At 40.7% G+C, this 19,643-nt stretch overlaps 1 long non-coding RNA gene across 5 annotated transcripts in view; it reads left to right on the plus strand.

Moving 5' to 3' along the window:
• LOC109895055 (uncharacterized) overlaps nt 1–19,643 on the plus strand; it is a 66,908-nt gene that overhangs the window by 13,756 nt on the left and 33,509 nt on the right. For all 5 annotated transcript variants that reach the window (XR_004210829.1, XR_002255933.2, XR_002255934.2 and 2 more), the window contains exon 2: nt 17,171–17,261. This is a non-coding gene — a long non-coding RNA (uncharacterized LOC109895055). The remainder of the gene's footprint in view (nt 1–17,170; nt 17,262–19,643) is intronic.

The raw sequence follows: 19,643 nt of genomic DNA on the forward strand, positions 1-19,643 counted from the left end.
ATGACGACAGCCTTGCCACTGTAGATGCTGTTTCAATCTGCATCAAACATATGACATTGCAGTGCCTTTCAGTGCATCTCCTGATTTTTGGCATCTCACACACACACACCAAATAACTATTGACTCCTCTTTCCACTGGTTCACCATTTATAAGGATGCGGTCAGCCTCCTGCATCCTTGCTCATAAACGATCAACCAGCCATAATATGGGCTAATAATCCATTGTTGGATGTCATGGTTGGGCCCTTTTTAATGAAATCATGCATTGCCACTTGAGCGTCGTTTTGAGGAGCAGTGGACATGCTGTGCTCTGACACAGTGCCCCTCCCTTTAGCAGCCTGTGTGGAGGTGGTCACAGACATGGTCTCACTCCTACCAGTACATTAGCTACCTCCATGTCTCACTGTCCATGCCATTACCTTCTGAACACGACTGGATCAATGTCGGCTTAATCGGACATTAATGACAGTCAGTGTACTGTAAGCTCCCACACCAAATGTGTTTTTATGATGGGTTTGTTTGTTAATGGGAAGTGTGAATGGGACATTGATAATTATGGTATTGCTTGAGCAAAACATTGAATTAATTGAAGGGCACTAAAATGAATGAGGAACAAAGCCTATTGTACAGTAACATCCTACAAACTTACATTAAACATTTGAGTTTGTCTCATAACCACACATTGTTACTTACACACAGATAATGGGCGTAGATAATACATACAGTAGCCTACATGTATAAAATACATATTTTAAAAACATATAGGCTCAAACATATAAAGGACAAAATAGTAAACATTTGTTGATTTGCATTTTTCCAACATATCTCTCTAACCATCCCATATAATGTTCAGCAGACTTCCACAAAGATGCTAATGCTAGCTAGCTAGCTACATTGCACTTATGTCATCTTAATGGCTAATGCCATTGATGCTAACAACACGCAGCAGAAATTCTGGCGGCCACAAGATTAGTATGACTGATGTTGTGAGCATTGGCGTTAACAATAGCTAGGCTGGCTGCATACGCATGAATGGTAGCTTTACAGTATACGGCTAAACCAAGCTGACTGCCTGCCTTTCCTTTTCGATATCTCTGTGCTCCACTGGCTTTTGATTATGCAAATACCCCTGCTATAAATAATTGCATCTGAAATACGCTTCGAATCCTCTAGTAAGATGAAAGATTGTAAATAATGTATTTCATGTTACTGCATTATTCATTCTCAATTAATTAAAAATAACCAAAAGTGACACCTTGTGCCGTTACTGTTCTGACATACATTATGGTGACACTGACTGTACTTTTCCTTAAATGTTGCCAAATATATAATTTTGCTCTGGTATATTGAGGCAGTGGTAGATCACAATGTAATTGTAGATTTTCCCTTGCATTCTTTCATTTGCTCATACATACTCTGAAATACAGTATTTTTTCAGTATCTAATATTAATAGTTCAAGGTGTCTTTCAATGTGAACATATTTATACATTTTTAAGCAATAGTTGTAGTACCCACCTACCAATTCGTATGGTTCAAATAAGTATAGAATGTTTTATATAATGCATGATGCCAACTACTTTATCTTCCGTTTTTACAATGGTGGGGGGTTATAGGAGACATGAAATACGCATAAACAGCTGTAGTGCTGCTACAATTAAAACAGGACAGTCGTTCTCCTTGGTACCTTAATGTGTTTTGAATACAGCGAGCCAATTGAATACGGTGTACTGTTTCGCAATTCAATTATGTGGGATCTTCGCTTGTCTAGGGAGATGGCAACGCTGCATATAGAGCAGTAAGCACTGCTAGTAGTCGCCACAGTTGCATTAGCATCTGGACCTTTTATGCAAATTTCAAGAGCCAGCACCAGAGCCGGCGCCTTATATCCTTATTAGAAAGGGGGAATTAAATATTTATTAGGAGGGCAGGGGTTAGGGAGGGGTGCCTGCCCAGTGTTGTTGTGAAGACCTGTGATAGAGGAGGAGGAGAGAGAGGAGGAGGTGCCTGGTGTCTCTCTCCCTCAAGGTGCCACCATCTTAAGGCGTTTGGCAGTGGTGAGCGCATGAGGAAGGTAGACCTAAAATGTCCGCTGGCACACACATGCGCGCACACACACACACACACACACACACACACACACACACACACACACACACACACACACACACACACACGCACATATGCACACACACGCACACACGCAGTGTGGTTGGTGCGTGTGGTGCTCTGAAGCCAATTATTCAATTAGCGGCATCACCAGCCATGCCTGCCAAACATCTCGTTTGCATACATTAGTCCTTTGATTACTGTCACCTTTGTGATTTTCTCGCGTCTTGCTTTCCAATGTTGGTCTCCCACACTGTATTGACTGTAACTGTCACACCGGCAAAGTGTGAACTGTATTTGTTAATATTGAATGGATTAGAGTTTTACATTTTTAAGTAAATTCCTGGCTATAGCCAAAGAAGATATTTGTGTCACATTGCATGTGAACATTTTTATTCTCTCTTGGGAATTCTTTTAAACAATTCAAGTGTTGGCAAAGTTCGCTTGCAGGCCAAAAGCAAAACTGAAAGATAGATTAATTTACTAAAGTCCATGATACAAAGATAAGACAGGAAGCCATTGCAAAGTAAGTAAAGCACGTCCATATGCCATACCCCATTTCTGCTATCATTAGCCTCAACCACTACACATCAAAGAAACAAAACATAATTTCACCTTATATCTGAAATAACATAGCTACAGTTACAGTGGGGAGAACAAGTATTTGATACACTGCCGATTATGCAGGTTTTCGTACTTACAAAGCATGTAAGAGGTCTGTCATTTTTTATCATAGGTACACTTCAACTGTGAGAGACGGAATCTAAAACAAAAATCCGTAAAATCACATTGTATGATTTTTAAGTAATTAATTGGCATTTTATTGCATGACATAAGTATGTGATCACCTACCAACCAGTAAGAATTCCGGCTCTCACAGACCTATTAGTTTTTCTTTAAGAAGCCCTCCTGTTCTCCACTCATTACCTGTATTAACTGCACCTGTTTGAACTCGTTACCTGTATAAAAGACACCTGTCCACACACTCAATCAAACAGACTTCAACCTCTCCACAATGGCCATAACCAGAGAACTGTGTAAGGACATCAGGGATAAAATTGTAGACCTGCACAAGGCTGGGATGGGCTACAGGACAATAGGCAAGCAGCTTGGTGAGAAGACAACAACTGTTGGCGCAATTATTAGAAAATGGAAGAAGTTCAAGATGACGGTCAATCACCCTCTGTCTGGGGCTCCATGCAAGATCTCACCTCGTGGGGCATCAATGATCATGAGGAAGGTAAGGGATCAGTCCAGAACTACATGGCAGGACCTCGTCAATGACCTGATGAGAGCTGGGACCACAGTATCAAAGAAAACCATTAGTAACACACTACACTATGATGGATTAAAATCCTGCAGCGCACGCAAGGTCCCCCTGCTCAAGCCAGCGCATGTCCAGGCCCGTCTGAAGTTTGCAAATGACCATCTGGATGATCCAGAGGAGGAATGGGAGAAGGTCATGTGGTCTGATGAGACAGAAAATAGAGCTTTTTGGTATAAACTCCACTCGCCGTGTTTGGAGGAAGAAGAAGGATGAGTACAACCCCAAGAACACCATCCGAACCGTGAAGCATGGAGGTGGAAACATCATTCTTTGGGGATGCTTTTCTGCAAAGGGGACAGGACGACTGCACCGTATTGAGGGGAGGATGGATGGGGCCATGTATCACGAGATCTTGGCCAACAACCTCCTTCCCTCAGTAAGAGCATTGAAGATGGGTCGTGGCTGGGTCTTCCAGCATGACAACGACCCGAAACACACAGCCAGGGCAACTAAGGAGTGGTTCCGTAAGAAGCATCTCAAGGTCCTGGAGTGGCCTAGCCAGTCTCCAGACCTGAACCCAATAGACAATCTTTGGAGGGAGCTGAAAGTCCGTATTGCCCAGCAACAGCCCCGAAACCTGAAAGATCTGGAGAAGGTCTGTATGGAGGAGTGGGCTAAAATCCCTGCTACAGTGTGTGCAAACCTGGTCAAGAACTACAGGAAACGTATGATCTCTGTAATTGCAAACAAAGGTTTATGTACCAAATACTAAGTTCTGCTTTTCTGATGTATCAAATGCTTACAGTGCCTTGCGAAAGTATTCGGCCCCCTTGAACTTTGCGACCTTTTGCCACATTTCAGGCTTCAAACATAAATATATAAAACTGTATTTTTTTGTGAAGAATCAACAACAAGTGGGACACAATCATGAAGTGGAATGACATTTATTGGATATTTCAAACTTTTTTAACAAATCAAAAACTGAAAAATTGGGCGTGCAAAATTATTCAGCCCCCTTAAGTTAATACTTTGTAGCGCCACCTTTTGCTGCGATTACAGCTGTAAGTTGCTTGGGGTATGTCTTTATCAGTTTTGCACATCGAGAGACTGAATTTTTTCCCATTCCTCCTTGCAAAACAGCTCGAGCTCAGTGAGGTTGGATGGAGAGCATTTGTGAACAGCAGTTTTCAGTTCTTTCCACAGATTCTCGATTGGATTCAGGTCTGGACTTTGACTTGGCCATTCTAACACCTGGATATGTTTATTTTTGAACCATTCCATTGTAGATTTTGCTTTATGTTTTGGATCATTGTCTTGTTGGAAGACAAATCTCCGTCCCAGTCTCAGGTCTTTTGCAGACTCCATCAGGTTTTCTTCCAGAATGGTCCTGTATTTGGCTCCATCCATCTTCCCATCAATTTTAACCATCTTCCCTGTCCCTGCTGAAGAAAAGCAGGCCCAAACCATGATGCTACCACCACCATGTTTGACAGTGGGGATGGTGTGTTCAGGGTGATGAGCTGTGTTGCTTTTACGCCAAACATAACGTTTTGCATTGTTGCCAAAAAGTTCAATTTTGGTTTCATCTGACCAGAGCACCTTCTTCCACATGTTTGGTGTGTCTCCCAGGTGGCTTGTGGCAAACTTTAAACAACACTTTTTATGGATATCTTTAAGAAATGGCTTTATTCTTGCCACTCTTCCATAAAGGCCAGATTTGTGCAATATACGACTGATTGTTGTCCTATGGACAGAGTCTCCCACCTCAGCTGTAGATCTCTGCAGTTCATCCAGAGTGATCATGGGCCTCTTGGCTGCATCTCTGTCCAGTCTTCTCCTTGTATGAGCTGAAAGTTTAGAGGGACGGCCAGGTCTTGGTAGATTTGCAGTGGTCTGATACTCCTTCCATTTCAATATTATCGCTTGCACAGTGCTCCTTGGGATGTTTAATGCTTGGGAAATCTTTTTGTATCCAAATCCGGCTTTAAACTTCTTCACAACAGTATCTCGGACCTGCCTGGTGTGTTCCTTGTTCTTCATGATGCTCTCTGCGCTTTTAACGGACCTCTGAGACTATCACAGTGCAGGTGCATTTATACGGAGACTTGATTACACACAGGTGGATTGTATTTATCATCATTAGTCATTTAGGTCAACATTGGATCATTCAGAGATCCTCACTGAACTTCTGGAGAGAGTTTGCTGCACTGAAAGTAAAGGGGCTGAATAATTTTGCACGCCCAATTTTTCAGTTTTTGATTTGTTAAAAAAGTTAGAAATATCCAATAAATGTCGTTCCACTTCATGATTGTGTCCCACTTGTTGTTGATTCTTCACAAAAAAATACAGTTTTATATCTTTATGTTTGAAGCCTGAAATGTGGCAAAAGGTTGCAAAGTTCAAGGGGGCCGAATACTTTCGCAAGGCACTGTATGTCACGCAATAAAATGCAAATTAATTACTTAAAAATCATACAATGTGATTTTCTGGATTTTTGTTTTAGATTCCGTCTCTCACAGTTGAAGTGTACCTATGATAAAAATTACAGACCTCTACATGCTTTGTAAGTAGGAAAACCTGCAAAATCGGCAGTGTATCAAATACTTGCTCCCCACGGTATATACTCCAAACAGCAATAAAGATGCTAAAAAACTATATTATTCATGCTTATATGTATTGTTGTTAGAAATGTAAAAAATATATATAAGACATATAGACAACAAAGAATCAAAGCACTAATTTTCTATTACCCAATGCTGGAGGAAAAAGGAAGGCGGGTAACAAACAGTTTCAATATATTTCACACTCAAAGAGGAGGTAGCATAAACATAACCACTTGTAACATATGGACTTGCATTAATATACGCAATTTCCAATGCAAAGTTACACCTCACATTTTTATTTTTAGAGTTATAAAACCGATCAGAATTCTGAAGAATTATGTTGTTTTTTTACTAGGGTTCTATGTAATATGGAGAACTTGGCAAGCCAGCTTATTCCCTATAATGTAAGCTCCAACATAAATAACTTAAAATGAATAACTTCGAATTAAACCAAATTGTTTGCACTCATAGTTTCAATTATAGTTTCTGCCAACCATCAAGCAAAAAACTTGCAAGGTTGATAGCCAACTAGCCTGCTAACGTTAGCCCTACTAGCCTGCTAACGCTAGCCCTACCAGCCTATTAATGTTACGTTAGTACTACATGAGTCAGCCAGGTGCTATCAACATCTAGCTTGCAGATTCAAGTAAACCAAAGTTTGGGAAATACATTACACCAACTAACCAGCTATAAATTAATGTTAGTTATATGCAGTTATCCTAGCAAGCTAGCCAGACCAGCTAACATGAGTTATTTAGCCAAATAGCTATTAGCCTAGCCAGCCTAGCCATGTACCTTGCTTATAGTCAGCAAGCTAGAGCTGAACTACTGGAGACCAGCTATAACACAACCAAAACATAACCACAAGTCAGAGCAGAGACTTACAGATTGATGGTTGTGCCCATCGGATAGTAAAACTTTTAAAAGCATGCAGTCTGAGTTAGCTACCAAAGCCAGGGGGAGGTGGGCTCTTCACCGGTCGATGAAGAGTCAGGGATATCCTAAATAGATAGATTCCAGATGTCCGTCAGCTAGCACACTAGCAGTAAGCCACGGTGGAAAACGTTACAAAACTCCCATAGCCTACATCACAAATAACATGCTGAAAAAATCACAAAACAAAAAGGAGAACAAGTGAGGTACTAGAACACTTGAGCAAGCAGGTATGATTTTCTCTTTAGTTTTGAGCCCACGGGAAGAAGGCACCAGAGCCTGCTGTGCTAATGGGTTCCAACTAGATAACACCGCCATAAAGTCTGAAGAGCATACTGCATGGCCTTACATTGTTTACATCCCACTTCTTGTTTACATCCCACTTCCTGTGATTGGTGGGTTGAAGCTCACTACCGCCAACACTTAGTCTGGAAGGCAATTACATGTTAGCATGGGTAGTGGCTAGCAGTAGCCAGTTTGAGCTAACTACCGAGCTAGCATACGGACTCGGTAGCAGAGTAGATCCTCCGTATAAGGTTGAGAACTAGTGCATTGTGGGTAGTTTAAAAGATATACGTAAATTAGCTAATAAATATGTAATAACCAAAAACATAACTGTCTTTGGACTAAAAGGTAACCAGATCGTGACTACAACTAAGTTACTACGTTTTAGACCACAGTGTGTTGTTACATTGGTGAGTAAAAACTTGTGTTTCCTACCCTTTCAAAACCTCTTAAATGTAATGGCGAAATGTAGATTTCCCCTAAATAGTCATACCCACAAGTAACTGATATTCATGTGTAATTACATGATTCTGACATGCAAAAACTTGGTATATTTGGAAAGAAGACATCTGGAAGGTTATGAAATGTTTACAAGATAGATAGAAGGTACATAGTTCAGAATACACAAGCTGAAGCATACACACAAAAACATATTTCATTGACAAGTTATAAATGAATTATTGATGACTAGAGCTGGAAACACATCAGATGGCTTCCACAACATGTGAACAATATCAGAAAAAACTATGGGATTGATAGACCTAACAACAAGAGATGAGCAGATGTTTTAGTAAGTGGTGTCAGGTGTGGTCACGGGACATTTCCAAGTGTCTCTAAACTTCTCCAAAGTGGCATATGTCTGTAAATTAGATAATTCCAGTGCTATTACATATTTGCAATCCCTAAATGCTATTTCCTCAGTATAAAAACAAAATTTCTACCATTTCAACCTCACTCAAACATTGTGGGGGTGTTATGGGGTATCCAGGGTACATTCAAGTGTCCTTTCAACCTCTCCAAAGTGTCTGAATGTGGTAATTAAGCTGGATGTGCCTAAAAGTTATTGTTCACTATAAAAATGACATTTCTACAACACCAACCTCTCTCAAACATTGTGGTGGTGTCAGGGGACAAACAGGGGATATCGATGCCTACAACAAGTAAGCAGGCAACATCATATTTTTGATACGCAAAGATATAGTCACTCAGTGGACATTCGATGTTGCCATTAAGTCATACGTCATCAGATAACATTGGCAATAGGCAAGATTTTATCCTACCAACGTAAGGATTCATTTGACACCCCCCATGTAGCTATAACACAAACACAAACCAAATCGAAGCTTACCTTGTAAGATGTTTGCTGTTTGGTGAAAATGTTTAGTAAAATAAACATTTTGACTCTCAGGGCTGGGGATCAATAAAGATAGGTCACAGGCAGACAAATAAGTTATACTCATGATGTGTGAAGTCCCGGCTTTCAGTGTATATCAACGTATTCTGTGTTTATTCTGTTTATGCTTTACAATGCTAACCAGAATGTAAGTAGCAGACATCTTGAAATTAGGTCATCGGCTCGGCCTGCCCTTATAAATTTGTATGCCCATATATGGTAGTAAGTCATACCAAAGATTTGAAGGCACCGATCAAAAGCCAAGATACTCAGCTTCCGCAGACACCCTGCTTTTGCAGATAGGGGCTACCGTTTTCATACCAAACTGAATTGAATAAAAACTATCAAATGGGGTCCCCAAATATGGGGACGTTACATTTAAGAGGTTTTAAGCCTGTCACATGCTTCCCAGTCGAAACATTTCATGCATATAGTGCCTTCAGAAAGTATTCACATCCCTTAACTTTTTCCACATAAGTGTTGTGTTACAGCCTGAATTTAACATGTATTACATTGAGATGTTGTGTTACAGATCTGCACACAATGCCCCATAATGTCAAAGTGGATTTTTGTTGGTAGAACATAAAAAACAAATGTTTAATGACAAGCTAAAATGTCTTAAATCAATAATGATTCAACCCCTTTGTTATGGGAAGCCTAAATAAGTTCAGGAGTAAAAATGTGCTTAACAAATCACATAATAAGTTGCACAGACTCATTATGTGTTCAATAATAATGGTTAACATGATTTTTGAATAACTACCTCATCTCTGTTCCCAACACATACAATTATCTGTAAGGTCCCTCTAACGAGCAGTGAATTTCAAGCAACTTCTCATTATCAATCATGGTGGTGGCTGCATCATGTTGTGGGTATGCTTGTCATCGACAAGGACTAGGGAGGTTTTTAGGATAAAAATAAACGGAATACAGCTAAGCACAGGCAAAATCCTAGAGGAAAACCTGGTTCAGTCGTATGTCTGATAGACACTGGGAGACTAACTCACCTTTCAGCAGGACAATAACCTAAAACACAAAGCCAAATTTAGTTGCTTACCAAGATGCAGTGGTGTAAAGTACTGCGGTAAAAATAATTTAAAGTACTACTTACAGTTGAAGTCGGAAGTTTACATACACTTAGGCTAGAGTCATTAAAACTATTTTTTCAACCACTCCACAAATTTCTTGTTAACAAACTATAGTTTTGGCAAGTCGGTTAGGACATCTACTTTGTGCATAACACAATTCATTTTTCCAACAATTGTTTACAGACAGATTATTTCACTTATAATTCACTGTAAGACAATTTCAGTGGGTCAGAAGTTTACATACACTAAGTTGATTGTGTCCTTAAACAGCTTGGAAAATTCCAGAAAATTATGGCATGGCTTTAGAGGCTTCAGATAGGACAATTGACATAATTTGAGTCAGTTTGAGGTGTACCTGTGGATGTATTTCAAGGCCTACCTTCAACCTCAGTGCCTCTTTGCTTGACATCATGGGAAAATCAAAAGAATTCAGCCTGGACCTCAGCAAAAGAATTGTAGACCTCCACAAGTCTGGTTTATCCTTGGGAGCAATTTTCAAACGCCTGAAGGTACCATGTTCATCTGTACAAACAATAGTACGTAAGTATAAACACCATGGGACCACGCAGCCGTCATACTGCTCAGGAGGGAGACGTGTTCTGTCTCCTAGAGATAAACGCACTTTGGTGCGAAAAGTGCAAATCAATCCCAGAACAACAGCAAGGGACCCTGTGAAGATGCTGGAGGAAACAGGTACCATAAACAGGTACCAACATACTTTTTGGAGAAATGTCCTCTGGTCTGATGAAACAAAAATAGAACTGTTGTTTGGCCATTATGACCATCGTTATTTTTGGAGGAAAAAGGGGGAGGCTTGCAAGCTGATTAACACCATCCCAACCATGAAGCACAGGGGTGGCAGCATCATGTTGTGGGAGGGCTTTGCTGCAGGAGGGACTGATGCAGTTCACAAAATAGATGGCATCATGAGGGAGGCTATATTGAAGCAACATCTCAAGACAACCTTTAAGTAGTTAAAGCTTGGTCGCAAATGGGTCTTCTAAATGGACAATGACCCCAAGCATACTTACAAAGTTGTGGCAAAATGGCCTAATAAAGTCAAGGTATTGGAGTCACAAAGACCTCAATCCCATAGAAAATTTGTGGGCAGAACTGAAAAAGCATTTGCGAGCAAGGAAGCCTACAAACCTGACTCAGTTACACCAGCTCTGTCAGGAGGAACGGGCCAAAATTCACCCAACTTATTCTGTACTTTACTATTTATATTTTTCCAACTTTTACTTTTACTTCACTACATTCCAAAAGACTTTTCCTTGACACCGAAAAGTACTCATTACATTTTGACAGGAAAATTGTCCAATTCAAACACTTATCAAGAGAACATCCCTGGTCATCCCTACTGCCTCTGATCTGGTGGATGTCTGAGTGTTGGTAGTTTGCCCCAGGCTATCCATAAATAAATACAGAACAAGAAAAAACAATTCTTTATACTTTTACTTTTGATACTTAAGTATATTTAAAACCAAATACTTTTAGAGTTTTACTCAAGTAGTATTTTACTGCGTGACACTCACTTTTACTTGAGTCATTTTCTATTAAGTTATATTCACTTTTGAGTCCTCTTCCACCACTGCCAAGATGACATTGAATGTTTCTTAATGTGGCCTAGTAAGAGATTTTACTTACATCAGCTTGAACAACCAACTTGACAGCGCTTGAAGAATAATGTGCAAATATTGTACAATCCAGCTGTGCAAAGCTCTTAGAGACTTACCCACAAAGACTCACAGCTATATTCAATGCCAAATGTGTTTCAGGGGAGTGAATACTTATCTAATCAATATATATTAGTGTTTTCATTTTCATTAATTTCTCATTTTCCACTTTGATATTACAGAGTATTTTGTGTGGATCATTGACCCAGAATAACAATTAAATCTATTTTAATTCCATTTTGTAATAGAATAGAATGTGGAAAAAGTCAAGGGGTGTGAATGCCTTCTGAAGGCACTGTATATTATCACGAAATGTCATTAAGTTTTTGTTCATTTTTGTGTGTGTTTTTTTATTCAGCTGTTCGCACAAGACTTGAGACAAGTCAAAGTTCGTCAGGAAAAGTCTTCTCCCTTTTGTCGGTGATTGGTCAACAGTACTACTCCTAGTAGAAGTGGGAACTATGTACGGGATTCTTCAATAAAGTGTTGTTGTCATTCAACGAGAGACGACTAGTTTCCGTGCACATTTTTCCACTTGAGAAATACTGCACTAAACATCTTAGTTATATGTAAAATTGCACAACTTAGACGTCAAAACAATTGTTCTCTCTCTCTCTCTCTCTCTCTCTCTCTCTCTCTCTCTCTCTCTCATAGTGTGCACATGTGTGTGTGTGCTTCCAGAACAGTAATCACTTGTGATCTAGTCCACATTATGAACATACTCATATGAGCTAGGCAGATATACAGCCAGTTCCTTCCTGTCACCCTTCTTCCTGGTGATGCATGGTATACCCCAGCGTACTCCTAGAGAAGTCTGGATAATTAAACAACTGCGTGTTTGAGCCTGGCCTCTGATAATGGATTGAAGTGAGACAGGAAGTGAGACAGCCAACACAAGTCACACTCTGATAACATTACTGCTGTATTACTAGCATTTACACAACATATTAGGAAAGTTAATTGAAGTTAATTATTAGTGGCCACAGAACAAACAGTTTGAATGTGACTGGGCTCTATTCAATCCACATTGTGGAAATTCAGCGTTTTAGCTTTATGTCACCTTTATTGGAAATTATCTGTACATTTCTATTGCAGAATCTGTAATACTTCAGCATTACAGATTGAATTGAGCTTTGAGTTTTGTATTCAAGCTCTTGTGTCTACCTGTGCCGTTGTGCTCTGTGTCTGTAGTGGTTGAGACTTGGTACTTGAGCTTCTGTGGCACAGTGATTATCTGCATGTAGGCCAGAAGCCACAGAGCGAGAGGAGGGGGATGGGGGGATGGGGTGCACAGGAGAGAGATGCGATGAGACAAGCCACACAAGCCTCAAAGGGAACAGAGTGGGGGGTACCAAGCAGCTACCCTAAACCCTGCCGTAGGGCTAGGAACAGACAGACTTGGTTAACCACAGAACCACAAGAACATACAAGTGCACATACAAAGAGGGTGAGAGAGAGAGAGAATCTACAGCATGTGTGCGTGTCGAATACGTTTTTAATGAATCATAGCGTGAAATCACCTACCTATATTGAAAAAATATATAACTGCAACATACAACAATTTCCAAGATTTTACTGAGTTACAGTTGACGTACGGAAATCAGTCAATTGAAATGTATTCATTAGCCCCTAATCTATGGATTTCACATGACTGGGAATACAGAAATGCATTTGTTTGTCACAGATACCTTAAAAAACAAGGTAGGGCGTGGATCAGAAAACCAGTCAGTATCTGGTGCGACCACCATTTTCCTCAGCGCGACACATCTCATTTGCATAGAGTTGATCAGGCTGTTGATTGTGTCCTGTGGAATGTTGTCCCACTCCTCTTCAAAGGCTGTGCGAAGCTGCTGGATATTGACCGGAACGGAACACGCTGTCAGACACGTCGAACCAGAGCATCCCAAACATGTTCAATGGTTGACATCAGGTCTGGTGAGTATGCAGGCCATGGAAGAACTAGGAAATGTTCAGCTTCCAGGAATTGTGCACAGATCCTTGCAACCATGGTGCCATGCATTATCATGCTGAAACAAGAGGTGATGGCGGCGAATAAATGGCATGACAATGGGCCTCAGGATCTCGTTAAGGTATCTCTGTGCGTTCAAATTGCCTTCGATAAAATGCAATTGTGTTCGTTGTCCATAGCTTATGCCTGCCCATACCATAAACCCCACTGCCACCATGGGGGCACTCTGTTCACAACAAAGCATATCGCTCGCCCCAACGACACCATACATGCTGTCTGCCATCTGCCCTGTATTGTTGAAACCGGGATTAATCCTTGAAGAGCACACTTCTTCGGTGTGACAGTGGCCAATGAAGGTGAGCATTTGCCCAATGAAGTTGGTTACGACACCAAACTGCAGTCAGGTCAAGATCCCGTTGAGGACAACGAGCACACAGATGAGACAGTTTCTGACAGTTTGTGCAGAAATTCTACGGTTGTGCAAACCCACAGTTTCATCAGCTTCCTGGGTGGCTTGTCTCTGATGATCCTGCAGGTGAAGAAGCCGGATGTAGAGGTCCTGGGCTTGCTTGGTTACACATGGTCTGTAGTTGTGAGGCTGGTTGGACGTACTGCCAAATTCTCTAAAATGACGTTGGATGTGGCTTATGGTGGAGAAATTAACATTCAATTATCTGGCAATAGCTCTGGTGGTCAATCCTGCAGTCAACATGCCAATTGCACGCTCCCTCAAAACTTGAGACATCTGTGGTATGACAAAACATACAACACAATAGAGAGGTGTGTTATTGTCCCCAGAACAAGGTGCATCTGTGTAATGATCATGCTGTTTAATCAGCTTCTTTATATGCCACACCTGTCAGGTGGATTATCTTGGCAAAGGAGAAATGCTCACTAACCAGGATGTAAACACATTTTTGAGAAATTTGCTTTTTGTGCATATAGAACATTTCTGGGATTTTTTATTTCAGCTCATGAAACATGGGACCAACACTTTACATGTTACGTTGATATTTTTGTTCAGTATAGATTCAGTCCTTTGATATATTTTCTGAAATTACATGCTTTATTCAGCAATTTCAGTGCACTCAATGATGCAGGGATGTAGTACTCTTTCACACTTTTATTGGTCTTATTATAGACTGGTTGGCAGACAACTTCACGAAAACAATGTGCACGCATCGATAGGGCCAGAAGCCGTACTTTGTTATGATTCTAAATGGTGCAATGTGGAGAATCAAAGGTGGCTCGTTTCAGCTAGTTTTATCTTGGTATTGACATCATGTCAATGCTAATATGGCTAAAACTCGCTAGATAACAGTATTTCAGAGACAAGTGCTCATTGTGCAAATGTATTTATGTTTTCAATAAACATTTGGAGACTAAATATAGTACAATTTGTCAACAATCTAAGCGTGTACGGTCGAGCGTACATGTATTTGTGCATGTGTGTGCGTTCATCCTAGTTTGACATGGAGGCTTAATAAGAACTGGCAGCTGTCAGTCTCCTGTTGACGTCTATCAGGAAGGCCACGACCTAACATGGGCACACAACAGAAACTCTCTGAGACAGTGGAAAGATACTTGATATAAAGATAACACACATTGTAACGCCTCTCTCGGAAGCCTCTCTCGGAAGGCACCACTTTTCCATTTTTTATTTTAGGTTATCTTATCCCTAAGAGGTTAGGGATCCCTAAGCGCGGGATTGTTTTGACAACGTCCAGTGAAATTGTAGAGCACCAAATTCAAACTACAGAAATATCAATATTCAACCTTCACGGAAATATAAGTGTAATATATCAAAATAAAGCTTAACTTCTTGTTTATCCAGCTGCTGTGTCAGATTCCAAAAAGGCTTTACAGCAAAAGTAAACCATGCGATTATCTGAGGACAGCGCCGGGCATACAATCACATGAAAATCTTTTTTCAACCAGGCAGGTGCGACACGAAAGTCAGAAATAGCCATATAATAAATGCCTTACCTATGAAGATCTTCTTCTTTTTGCAATCTCAAATGTCTCAGTGACACAATGAATGGTCGTTTTGTTCGATAAATTCCTTCTTTATATCCCCAAAATGTTCATTTATTTGGCGCGTTTGATTCAGAAACTCACCGGTTCCAACATGACTACAAAGAATCTAATAAGTTACCTGTAAACTTGGTCCAAACATTTCAAACAACGTTCCTAATCCAACCTCAGGTATCCTAAAATGTAAATAAACGATACAATTTAAGACGGAATAAATAGTTTCTAATACCGGATAAAAACAACTTGAAGCGCACTCCAGTTCACGCGCAACAAAAGACTAAAGCTCTTCAGAGTGACACCTACAAAGAACAGCCCTACTTCTTCATTTCTCAAAAGAAAAACATCGAACAATTTCTAAAGACTGTTGACATCTAGTGGAAGCCATAGGAACTGCAATCTGAGCCCTAATAAATCAGGCCTCCCATAGAAACACATTGGAAAACACAGTGACCTCCTGGATGGATTGTGCTCTGGGTTTCGCCTGCCAAATCAGTTCTGTTATACTCACAGACATTATTCTAACAGTTTTAGAAACCTCAGAGTGTTTTCTATCCAAATCTAGTAATTGTATGCATATCCTATCTTTTGGGCCTGAGTAGCAGGCAGTTTACTTTGGGCTTTTCATCCAGATGTGAAAATACTGCCTCCTATCCCAGAGAGGTTTTAAACAAGTAATTATTTCCATTTCACTTCCCCAATTTGAACAATTTTGTGTATGTCCATTACATGAAATCTGAATAAAAATCCAATTTAAATTATAGGTTGTAATGCAACAATAGGAAAAACACCAAAGGGGATGAATACTTTTGCAAGGCACTGTATGTGTTGTCATTATACAGTGTCTCATCAATCACGTCCCTTTATCAACCAGAACATTGGTAGCCACTCAAATGAACTTTGCAAGAGTAAGGGGACCAGTTAGGTTACTCTGGCTTCACTCAATTGTAATATGAAGGTCAACACATTTGGTTGACTGGATACAGTTGTCAATGGTGACCTTCTCTATGGAGCGCTATTACAGAGATATGGATTGGAAGGCTTCATATATTGTTCTCCATTGGTTGTGGACTAATCCATTCTCTGTGATGTGGAGGCCATCACTAGTGATGCTGTTGTCTCTGAAAAGTACATTAGATTCTTCTTGGTGGGTTGCAGAGTTAACCCTTGACCCCAGAGGGCCATGTCCTCCCGAGAACAGGGTCTAGACCCCACTCTCCCACCACAGCCCCCTTCTGTCCACAGAGTGGGGTCAGGGATCAGGGGGACATGGCAGCTCATGGAGCATCGGTATGCACTGAAACACCTCTACAAGCAGCTCTATAGACAAGGCAGTCTGGGCTACAATTCATGCCATACAGTATTTAGCTATTTCTTATACATATACCATTGCTGCTGCTATTCATTTTTATCCGCCATTCTAAAGAACAATGTTGAACATATCAGAGTAGGCTATTGTGGGTTAATTTCATCACACATAGTGCATATCTTCAGTCAAAGAAATATAAAAGAAAACGTTTCTAAGTGGAGCGAAGCAGTCATATGACATCAAGGTGTTAGAGCTGCTATTTGTGGCTGTGTGTAAAGGTTCAGCAGCGTGAAGTTATTACCAATTTGAATTCTGTAGAGCAAACTTAGTGCTTGTAAATGCTACCTCTGCTCGCAAGCGTCATGTGATCACCCATCTGCCTCTCCTCTGGAACATGTTAATTGTGATTTACTCTAGAAACTATATTTGACATGTAAAGGTTACTGGCTGCATGGAAAAGCATTACACTTACACTTTTGCCTCTGTGTGTGTGTTCCCTTGTGTTTTAGGGTTGGAGGAATATGGCCCTGATTCCCCTGCTGTCGGAGAGAGGCCTAATGGAGATGTCTGGGACTTGGCCTACTGCTAAACCAACATGAGGTGAGCTCAGGTTAGAAAGCCAAAGGGCCCAAAAGAAGCAAATTCTCAACTGACCATGCTGTGTGTGTGTGTGTGTGTGTGTGTGTGTGTGTGTGTGTGTGTGTGTGTGTGTGTGTGTGTGTGTGTGTGTGTGTGTGTGTGTGTGTGTGTGTGTGTGTGTGTGTGTGTGTGTGTGTGTGCGCATGTGTGTGCACTCTGTTCTTGTTCATGTGAGCGTCTGTACATGTGTGCTTGAGCGTGTGTCTCTGCATGCCCGCAGCAAAGTTAGCCTCTGTGTTGAGTAAACCCTTGGATATTAGTAGCGGTCCAGGGAACGCAGTAAACAGAAGAAGAAAAAACACTGGTTTGAGGGGAACTCATGCAATGTGGCCATAGGCAATATCAAATCCAATGACCCGTTCCTCTGCCCTCTGGTCCGTACCAAAGACATGAGTCAAAGGGGGGCAGAGGCTAGCGTTGACTGTTTGCCATCAGCACAACCTCACAGTCTAAAAGGTGGAACCCATAAAAAGGTAATACAATTGGCTATAGTCATTGCAAATTATGTACAAACAGGCAAGGTTCTTGGGGAGGTTATATGGAACATCCCCTTATTATTCACCACATGATCTGTGCATGATGTGTGGATGTAGCATTGTAGTTGTACTGCCATATTGGTTGATCTATGCCATTTAATATGACAGAGGACGACACAATTAGCTTGCTTTAGTGATGTGTTGCAGAAGGTCTTGTTTCGTGGTATTTTTATGGCCTATTTCCTCAGCATTTGTTTTATCCTTGATTGGACCTTTGACCTTAACCTTTGTATAACTATCTCAGACACAGCTGGAGAGATTGACAGGATGTTAGTTTCCTGGGATATTGAATGTGTGTGCTGTGCACAATATGCTAAATCAGTAGACATACAACTCTGTCGGCAAAAATATTCCGATAGCTAAAAATACCGACCTCTCACTCACTCTCAAATCAGTACCAATACCAAGAGCTTACCCCTAGTACCATTCTGACCGAATGTTCTGGCAACTCTAAAAGGCTGTTTGTATGTATTGGTATTCCAGTAAAGCTGATTTCTTGTGTGATGTTGTGGAAATCAAGGGTTCAAGAGAGTGAGAGTGATGTCAGCACCCATGGGCCTCAGCGTCTGGTAGTGTACCCACTGTAATTACTCCCTCTACTCTCTGTCAATTGGTGGAGTGCTCTGAAGGGCCAATTAGGGAGGGCAGCCCGAGTCGCCGGGCAGGAGAGTCAGCAGCAGAGTCACTACCCGCCATTTAAACTCCAAGACCTTTAGCCGTCATAGAGAGGAGCACTGTTATCAAATCATTAGTTTATTTTTAAACCATTGATACAGTCAAGGCCAAAGATTTGTGAAAAAATACCAAAAATACACATTTCTCAGACTGAGAATGTGGTTTCGAGTTTTGATATTAAATAGCAAGAAGCACCCTGGCATGGTAATATTGTGTGTATTGTAATTCAAATCTAACTATACCTCTCTCTGGAAGGATGCAATTTACGCTGTAGCCAGTGTTGGCTGTTGACAAGATCATACACTATTGTCTGTCTGGTTGGTGTTCCATTGAAACTAAACAAAAAAACTCCAGTCCATTATGTGGGTAAATGTTACTATATGTGTCTTCAGGAACGCGTTGTGCTGTGGACTTGTAAGTCAGGAGGAAGGTAGATGGATATTGTTAACTGGAGTCTTCAGTATCGGGCCATTGGTTTGAGTTCATTCTATATTTCAAATGCTTATCAAATGTGAATGCGGGCTTTAACCATGGTCCTCTCCAAAACACAAAATCCACCTTGTTTATTATGTTTTTACAACAATACCATAGCATCCATGTCACCATCCTAAAAGCAGTGTGTTAGTCATTAGACCACTATATCCACTGTTGCATTTAGGTAGACTGCAATGGAAGATAACTTGAACACTACGCTTTTTAAGAGTCAGAGTGGTGTCTAACCTCCCATCAGCCATTGCCTGTGTAAGCGCATGGTTGGGGTCATGGGGTTAAAGCCCAAACAGGAAGAGATGGCTATTTTCAACTCTCAGATAAAGATGTGCAGTGACACTCCTAAAACATTCCCCTGGAAACAGGTCTAATGCAGCCTATAATTTCTCTCTCCCTGTTATACTCCCCTGACCATATCCAAATTACAATAATTGCTTTTGTGTTTAAATGTGCTGCATGTGCTGTGGGTACAAGTCAAAAGTTTTAGAACACCTACTCATTCAAGGGTTTTTATTTAGTTGTACTATTTTCTACATTGTAGAATAACAGTGAAGACATCAAAACTACGAAATAACACATGGAATCCTGTAGTAACCAAAAAAGTGTTAAACAAATCAGAGAATATGATTTATATTTGAGATTC

The sequence above is a fragment of the Oncorhynchus kisutch genome, linkage group LG8 (genome assembly GCF_002021735.2).
Source record: "Oncorhynchus kisutch isolate 150728-3 linkage group LG8, Okis_V2, whole genome shotgun sequence".
NCBI classification, from domain to species: Eukaryota; Metazoa; Chordata; class Actinopteri; order Salmoniformes; family Salmonidae; genus Oncorhynchus; species Oncorhynchus kisutch.